This window comes from Panthera pardus, unplaced genomic scaffold, assembly GCF_024362965.1.
Source record: "Panthera pardus isolate Hobbes unplaced genomic scaffold, ASM2436296v1 HiC_scaffold_15, whole genome shotgun sequence".
Lineage (NCBI taxonomy): Eukaryota > Metazoa > Chordata > Mammalia > Carnivora > Felidae > Panthera > Panthera pardus.
In genome coordinates this window covers 10410625-10419077 of record NW_026526710.1, presented here as the reverse complement: position 1 = coordinate 10419077, position 8453 = coordinate 10410625, and the positions used below count along the sequence as shown (strand labels likewise).

The 8453-nt window shown below is 47.5% G+C and overlaps 1 long non-coding RNA gene across 1 annotated transcript; it reads right to left on the bottom strand.

The window, feature by feature from the left end:
- Window positions 1-4170: 4170 nt before the first annotated feature.
- On the bottom strand, window positions 4171-4902 carry LOC109277806 (uncharacterized). The gene is made up of 3 exons (XR_002085330.2): window positions 4829-4902; window positions 4397-4601; window positions 4171-4310 (listed from the first exon to the last, which is right to left on the bottom strand). It is a non-coding gene; the product is annotated as an uncharacterized LOC109277806 (long non-coding RNA).
- Between the last annotated feature and the right edge of the window lie 3551 nt (window positions 4903-8453).

Here is an 8453-nt window from a genome sequence, read left to right as displayed (position 1 = left end):
TATTATCTTATTTTGTTCTTCCAGAAATCTGGGGAGGGAGTAAGGCAGAGAAAACAGAGTGTACCAGTTGGGAATATTGTGGTTGCAACAGGAAAGTCCAACCTACACTAGCTTGGGGAAGAAAGACACTGGGGAGTGGGGATGGGAAGATGGCTGGCTCATATAACTGAATTGCCCTGGGATAGTCTGATTCAAGAATGGTTTGATCCAGGGACTCATGCTGTCATTAAGGCTCTGGCTTTTTTTCTGGATGAGTCTCTTTGCTGCCTTGCTGGCTTCTTTCTCAAGTTGATTCATTGCAGCCTCTTATTCTCATATCCTCACATGGCAATGCCCAAAAGGGACACAAATGAGTTCTTCTGGTAAGTCTCCTGCAGGGCAGAGCACTCGTCTGCCCCCCCCCCCCCCCCCCGCCAACGCTCAGAACACCTCTGCTCATGTCCTATTGGTGGGAACTGGGTCAGAGGTCTATGCATCAGTCGATCATAGTAGGTGGACGGGTAGTATGTGCTCATTGACTCAAGCCAATCAGGGCCCACCGTAGAGCTGAGAGTGGGATCAATCTCATTGGAAACAACAGAGCTGAAGATAGTGGGGGTGAAGTTACTCACAAAAAGATGCTGAATGCTTTGGTGGAAAAGGGAGAAGTGATCTGGAGAAACAAAACAAAGTATCCATTACACGGTAGCTCGGAGAGGTTAGGAGGTGCGTCCAACGTCACACAGACTCTGACTTTTAGGACTAAGATACAAATTCAGGTTTTGGTCTCACATCTGATGCCATAAACACCAGGCTTCTCTAGAAACCTGAAGAATTATCCAACTATCCTTCACAGTTCTCTACTAGCTCTGCTCTTAAAAACAACACTGGAAAACTGGTGACCATCATTCTGAGCCAGGAACTTCCTGTCCGTGCCCATTCGGAACATAGAGCCCAAGCTCCAGATAGTCAAGGAAGTGATCTGCTACTTGGCATTGTCTTGAGTGCATAGGAATTCCAGCGTTGTCATGGGAAGTAGTATGAATGCAAGTTTCAGGTATTTTGTTGAAGGCCCCACACCCTTCTAAACTTCTAAGTCAAGTTGACTCAGGTTTAAGGTGGCACAAGTGAATTCTTATGTCCCAAATCAAATCACTGTGACTGCCTACCACTTCCCCCTCCCCGGCCACACTGCTTTGTCCAGGATTCCAATTCTTCTCCGCAACAATCGCTTATGCCTACAGTGCCTGGAACTGGCTAACAAGACATCTAGATACCTATAAGGTAGGTAATATTAGCACCTCTATTTTGCAAATGGTGGCACTGTGACCCAGAGACCTATAATAGCTCCTCCAAAATCACTTCCTTAAGACAAACCCGGTTTGTGCCTCCTGTGTGTTTCTTTTACTACCCACACAGAGCACTTCACCTCAGACACTGTTGGTCACCAAATGTGTGGAGGTTTTTCCCCATGCCAAGCATTTCTCTATGACACTGGTGGGGTGTCTGGGATTTAACTCAATTGTAACACAACTACCTAGATTTGGTGTCAGATGCCACAGGTTAAGGGTACAGTCCCAGGAGACTGTCCCCAACCTACTTCAGATGCTGACCACAAATAGTAGGTCCCCAGGTTACCCATGATCTCTGCTGAGCTTGGCTGTAAATAGGAAGTTCCCATGCCCCCCTCCTCAGGTGCGATTAAGTTGCTAGAGCGGCTCCCTGAACTTGGGGAAACACGTTTACCAGCTCATGAAAGGACATGATAAATGGTGCTACATGAAAAGCCAGATGAAGAGAGACGCAGGGCGAGGTGGCGAGCATTCTAAGCACAGGAACTTCTGTTCCTGTGGGGTTGAGTTGCATCACCCCAGTGTGTGATAGGTTCACGTCTGGAAACCCATCCTTCCAACCTGGAAGCTCCCCAAGCCCCATGGGGTTTTTTGGAGGCTTCCTCACGCAGGCACGCAGTTAATGATTGATCATCGACTCCATTTCCAGATCCTGTCCCTTTGCTAGACAATGAGGGGTTGGGGCTAAAAATTCTAAGCTTCTAATCATGACTTGGGCTTTCTGGGGACCAGCCGCCATCCAGGAGCCCATCCAGAGTCACCTTATTAGAGCAAAAGATGCTCCTGGTGCTGTTAGCACTTAGGAAATTGCAATGGTTTTGGGACCCTTGTGTCAGGAGCCAGGGGCAGAGGCCAATATATACTCATTTTCCGTGATCTCATAGTCACTCCACTTCTGAGTGTTGAAGGTTGGATGTAAGTGGTTCCCATATGCCCTGCTCGTCATCAGGTGCCCAATACAAGGACATATCTTGGTCTCATTTGGAAGCACGCAGAAGACGGCTGGTTGCACAATTCTCTCCTGCCTGGATTTCACATCCAGAACTCCCTTTCCTATTGTCCATCACTCATATCCAGGAATAAAAACTTTGATTGAAAGGCTTGTCCAACAGTGCAGCCTTAACGGGCCTTTGTGCTCAGGCCACAGAGAGTACAGACAGGAAACATCTGCCCTGGAAACACTGGAGCTTCTGTTGATTGAAACATACAAACAGAAAAGCTGTCCTTGAGGCCAGGGAAATTCTGAGCTGAGATTATGGTATTGTCAGCCCTATCCCACAAGGCTGAAAGTGGGAGAAACTGAGTGGTGAAAAGCCAGCTGGGACCCTCTTGGTCATAAATAACAGTCAATCGCTGATAAATACTGTTCTGTGAAGGAGTTTGGAGGAGCCCTGGGGTGTTTTGCCAAATGTGTAATTGAATTCCCATGGAAAAGAGCAACAGTAGCTTGGTTCGTCCCACTTTGAGCCAAGGGTGGTATTCTCTGGGTAAACCATGCAGAAAAGCCAAATCTGCAGAAGAGTTTTACTTGTGTGTGTGTGTGTGTGTGTGTGTGTGTATGTGCACGTGGTTGTATGTGTACCCTGAATCCTGTCACAGAAAGACTGCTCATTTTATGTAAGAATTTCTCACAAGATTCCCTAAAACCTTGTCTTTCCCCCAGGGTACTGCAAATAGAATTTGGGTTACAAAATCAATTTGGGTTGACTTATCTACAGACTTTCAGTAGTACGCATACTGGGTGAACTTTCCTCCTTCCGTCCCTTTCTTCCTCTCCCTGTCTCACTCACTTCCTTCCTTATAGTTAACAAACTTTAGTTGAGCACCAGTTACGGGCCAGATACCGTGCTGGGTGTTAGGTCGTCAGAGATGAATAAGACAGCCTGGGGATGGGGATGGGTGGGCATCCATCGCCATGGCTTTCGAACAGGACTGATCCCTCACCCCCCACACTGGGAAATGTTCGGAGGCATCTTCAGCCGTCACAGCTGGAGAGGGCCCGCTACTGACATCTATTGGGTGGAGGCCTGGGTTGCTGCTCAACATCCTATAGTGCATAGGACAGTCCCCCAAATGGAGAATTATGTGGCCTAAGACGTCAGTGGGGCTGAGGTTGAGAAATTGGATCTACCATGCGGAAGAAAGAATCAGACTCCACCGAGTTCAGTCCTGGCTCTGGCTGTTGCTGGCAGAGAACCTTGAGCAAGTCCCTTGACTTCTTTGAGTCTGTTTCCCACCTGTCAAAGGGGATGAAAATGGAATGATTGAAGGAAGTTTGGATATAAATCATGCCATTTATTACCTAGTGCCCAAGAAAGAATAGCCACTTGGCTTCTCTAAACCCAGGTTTTACTGGACTAAAAGCTACCAGTGGGCCCTGGTGAAAGTGAATTCTAAAGATAGCATTTATTCCAAGAGGAATCCAAAGGGATTGTCACACTCTTTTCCTTTCCTGGCCTCATTGCAACCTGTAGCTATACATTTCATGGTTTAATGCCCCTGCCTTCTGGTAGACCATAAACTCTGAGAAGGCGGAGACTGTGTCTTCCGTTGTTCCTTTCTGTATTCCCAGCACCCAGCAGTGTCTGGCCCTATGGTATGTGTTCGGTAATGGAGCCAGACTGCCTGAGTCGAAATCCTGGCTTCTCCATTCACGAGCTGTGTGACCTTAGGAAAATTACTGAACCTCTCTGTGCCTTATTTTCCTCCTCTATAAAGTGGGGAGAGTATCTCCCACAAAGGGTTGTGTTAAGGGTTAAATAAACTACTATTAGCCAGTCGAGGGCCTGGCACCTGGTTAGTATTTATGAGCCTTAATGATTATTATCACTACTTTGATATTGTCTCAAATTTAATTAATAATGTTGCGGGATGCCAGCACAGCACACAGGCGTGGGCCCGCCTCTGCCTCCGGGGAGCATTTGTTTCTGTGAATCATTTGGAGAAAGATCCGAGTTTGCAGAGAGGCCCGCAGCTCACCTAAGCAGAAAAGTAGAAACCAGAGTGATTTCTTGCTGGAGATTCACAGAGGCCCCCCGGGTCACCAAACAGCCCTTCTCTCTCACCTGGAAGAAATGAAAATTGATTTGAGGCTTGTCCCATCTGAAAAGGTCTGTCGGTAGCCAGCACCGGTGCATGTTGTCAAGGATGCTTTGGGTTTTTGGCCCAGGGAGGAAGTGATTCACGATGATTCGCTTTTCCAGGGAGCTAGGCAGACCCAGTGGAGACACAGAATGAGGTCCCAGGGGCCTGCTGGGCTAGACAGCTTCCCTGAGTAGCAGCAAGAGAGGAAAATTGAGGGGCTGATAGGAGCTGATAAATGAGGAGAGGAGACCCATTGAGAACAAAATCGGGGACAAAAGGGGGTGGGAATATTGTGCAGAGGAGACAGAGGATCAGAGAGGGGAGGAGAGACAATGCAACAACAACAATGGCAATAACAATAATTATAGTTGCCACTGACAGAGTGCCTACTATGTGCTAGATATTTTACACACCTTAGCCCAGCCGATGCTCCTGGTGACCCTATGAGGCCACATAGCCCATATGTGTCAGTCCTCATCAATCTGTGGATGATAAAAAAGATCACACTTTCTGTATTCATTCATACATTCATTTATTCATTCCACAAACATTTACTAAGCACCCAGCATATGGCAGGCACTGTTCTCGATACTGGGGACACAGCAGAAAGGGTGTCTGAGAATTCAACTCAGTTGTGACACTATCTATCATGAGGTAGCATCAGATCCCACAGGTTAAAAGTTTAGTTCTATGAGACTGCCCCCCCCACCCCTTCTTTTGACTCCAGATTGTTCCCCTTACTTCCAACGGACTGGCCCCCTCCTTGGGTTTGAGTAATTTGCTAGAGTGGCTCAGAGAAACATTTTACTTACTAGACCACTGGATTATTATAGATATACTAAGCAGGAATAGCCAGATGGAAGCGATAACATACGGCAAGGGATAGAGAGAGGGTGTGGAGTTTGCATGCTCTTTCTGGGCATGCCACTCTCCCTAAATCTCCACATGTTCACCAACCTGGCAGTTTTCTGAAGCCCCTCCTTTTGGGTTTTTATAGAGGCCTCACTACATAGGCACGATTGATCAACTCTTTGGCCATTGGCGATTGGCCTATCCTCTCTGGAGGTCACGGGTGGGACTGAAAGTCCAGCCCTTCAATCACACGGTTGGTTCTCCTGGCATCGAGCCCCCATCCTTAGGTGGGGGTCCAAAAGGCACCTTATTAACATAAAAAAGCTACCTGTATCACTCTCATTACTTAGGAAATTCCAAGGGTCTTAGGAGCTCTGTGCCAGAAATGAGGATGAAGACCAAATGTATGTATTTCTTATTATAAAGGCAAAAAGTGAGCCATGGGCAAATTTTGGAGAAGAGTATAACAGAAAGAGAAGAAAAGCAGGTGCAAAGGCCCTGTGGTGTGTTTGGGGACTAGAAACAAAGGCAGTGTTCAGGAACATAGTGAGTGAGGGGGAGAGTGGTGGTAGGTGGGGGCAGAAAAGGCACATGTGTGGGCCTCGTGGCCACTGAAAGGACTCTGGCTTTTATTCTGAATGAAATGTTGATCCGCCACAGAATCTGCCGCTGAGAAGTCATTCCGTCTGACTTAGGTTTTAACAAATCTGGCTGCTGTGTCGAGAGTAGTCTGGGGGGGGGGCAAAAGAGGAAGCAGGGGGCTGCTGCAGGATCCAGGTGACAGACAATGGTGGCTCAGACCAGGTGGCCACAGTGGGGCTGATCGCGGGAGCAGTGGTGGGATTCCATACCCATCCTGGGTTGACGTGAGTCCCGGCGGACTCACACAGGATGGAAAGCCCCTGAGCCGTGCTCTCCAGCTCTTACCTGTGCCCAGAAGCCCGAAAGGCAGATTCACTCAACACAGGCTGTTCTCTTCTGTTCTGGCTCCACATGCCCTTCGTCACCAATGCCACCCGGTGTGGTGACACGCCCCCAGTGTGCTCATTGTGAGAACACCAACATCCGTGCCAGGGAGGCACCTCAAAGCTTGTGGTCTTGGGGATGCTAGGACAGCACCGTGTGCCACGCAGAGATGGGGAGAAAGGCCTCTGGGCTTTTCAGCCATTCTGCCTGTGCTCACATAGCACGGACACTTTTATCAATGTTTCCATCAGCTTCTGGCCTCAGGTTCCGGCAGGGACCAGACCCCTGGCCATCTTCTCCCTCCTCCTCCCCAGCTAAGCTCATCCTGCTTCCCTGGGTGCAGCCAAAACAGATTCTGGAAGACAGCAGAGAGAAAAAGAGGGAGGGAGAGAGAAAGGGGAAAGCGAGAGATGCCTGGTGTGTTGGGAGCCAGTTTACAGGTGAATTGACAAGCTCAGAAAGGCTGAGTGATTTGCCCGAGGCCATTTCTTGTGCATTCAAGTCCCCCAGGCCTCCCTTTTCCTTTGCAACCTAAAGACCCCAGCCCCACAGTACCCATTTTCCCCCCAGATCCAAAATGGCACAATATGATTTGCTAATAGGATATTCAACATTGAATGTTTGCATTTGCCCCCTTGGACGTGCTGTGTCTGTATCTGTAGCCGCCACTCACTAGAGTAAGCCAGCCTTGAGTCCCCTGGAAAAGGATCATATGTTCCAGAATAAAGAATTGAAATCCATGCAGTTCGTGGAGGTAGGGTAGGGACAGGCATGTTTTGACAAAAACAATCTTCGACATCCTAGAAAGCTGGGAGCGAGAGGTTTGGTCGCTTCTGTCCACTCAGCGGACTGGAAATGCCTGGAAGTTGGGGGGATCCTGACCCACCATCTCAGACTGTAAACTCCCCGAGGTTGGAAATGACTCCTTCAGAAACTGCTTTTCCCTACAGGACCTTGAAAATAGTTAGAAGCTTTATACAGAGGCAGGCGGATTCCTGTTAAGACTAACAGCTAATGTTTATTGAGCACCTGCCATATTCCGGGAACCACGCTAAGTGCTTTAGTAATCATTATCTCAGTAAATCCTCAGAAACAAAATGAAAACCAAAGCCCAGATGGTAAGTGCTATTATTATTTTATATTATTATTACCGTTTTATAGAAGATAAAATTGGGGGCTCAGGAAAGCTGAGTAAATAAAGTCCAAAGTCACAGAGGTCTTAGAGGGGGGGATCTGAACCCAGATTTGTGGCTCTCCCTTCTGTTATTCTGATAGCGTGTTGACCTTGGCTTCAACTGGGTTTGGGTCAGACCTCCGGCCTCCTCTTCTCTGCTGTGTGACCTTCAGCAAGCCACTTACCCTTTCTGAGCTGTATTTCCTTCATCCGTGGAATAAGGACAATAAAACATCCCATCGAGTTGGTGAGAGAAGGAAAAAGAAAATATGGAAGGTGCCTGGTGTCATATCTGTCAACAGCGGCCACCTCCAAAATACTAGATCCTTCTCAACACTTAACACAAATGGATTGAGAGAATGAAGATTTCCCCTTCCCGGCATGCAGAGGGTTAACTTACAACCCCAGGCTGTTAACATTTCTCTAATCTTGGTACTAATTATGTACAGAAATCATTTTGTTTCTGCCACGTATAATAAAAACGATTGTAGAGAGATGGAATTTATCATGCTATGTGTTATGAGTGGTTTTTTTTAAAAAACGGGCTACCTCCGTTTCCCCACTTGTCTTCATTTCCCCTCTCCTTTTGCCAGATAATCAAATACAAAAGTTATATCAACCTCCCAACCACCTCAATTAAAATGCTCATCCAAAATTTGAAAACAATTAAAAAACCCATTATCTCAGATTTAACGTTCTCTGATTCCGTGTCTATTCTCTGCCATGGCATAAACCGCAGGTAACATTATCACAGTAGGTGCCTTCTAGAAAGCAATGTCTCATTCTCTGCCGTTCTCGGTCCCGCGGCTGCTCTCCCGGCACAGGCCTTATTAAAACCCACACGCCCTGGTGTACTTTATCATGTCCAAATGCATCAAAATAATTGATTGTTTTAATGAGCCCTCCATCTGTCTTATTTTCTTCTGTCTTTCTCTACTTGGTAGTGGGTTTCAGAGAGAAGAAAGGACAGGCTCCCCTCTTGGGAAGTCATGGACTCAAGATGGGAGGGTCTCAGACTTGCAGCTGCCAGCCAGGGGTTCTGTGGT